Consider the following 413-nt stretch of genomic DNA (forward strand, 5'->3'; position numbering starts at 1 on the left):
CTAGGGGAGGTCATGTGACCTGAAGGAGTCGCGGTGGCTGGTGGGGGCGGTCTTGTGACCTGAGTGGGTGAGTTGTCTGGCATTATTTTTGTGATTGGAACCCATCACAGCTCAGCACCGTTCAAACCTCACCGACACTACTAGCGCCAGCACTCACTGACAGCGTGCAGGAGACAGAGGAGGTGGGCGGAGCTCATTGATGCTCAACTCGGAGCCACACTTCGGGCCCGCCCACCTCTGGCGACATGACGCTGCAGCCGTGATGACGTAGGTGCCGTATGACGGCAGGTGATGGCTGTGAGCAGTGTGGGTCTTCACTCGGCAATTCACTGACAGGTAAAAGTGCGGGGCTTTAGGAGTGACGGGGGTCCTGGAATTGCAGGTTATGGCTGGGCAGTGAGGAGCATGCTGTA

General features: G+C 58.1%; 1 protein-coding gene across 1 annotated transcript in view; it reads left to right on the forward strand.

The window, feature by feature from the left end:
• Positions 1-273: 273 nt before the first annotated feature.
• Positions 274-413, forward strand: part of MIOS (meiosis regulator for oocyte development) — a 19,166-nt gene continuing 19,026 nt past the window's right edge. The window contains exon 1 of the mRNA XM_018555130.1: positions 274-336. The gene's annotated coding sequence lies outside the window, so the exon portion shown is untranslated. The remainder of the gene's footprint in view (positions 337-413) is intronic.

The sequence above is a fragment of the Nanorana parkeri genome, unplaced genomic scaffold, assembly GCF_000935625.1.
Source record: "Nanorana parkeri isolate BGI_ZX_2015 unplaced genomic scaffold, ASM93562v1 scaffold184, whole genome shotgun sequence".
Classification (NCBI taxonomy): domain Eukaryota; kingdom Metazoa; phylum Chordata; class Amphibia; order Anura; family Dicroglossidae; genus Nanorana; species Nanorana parkeri.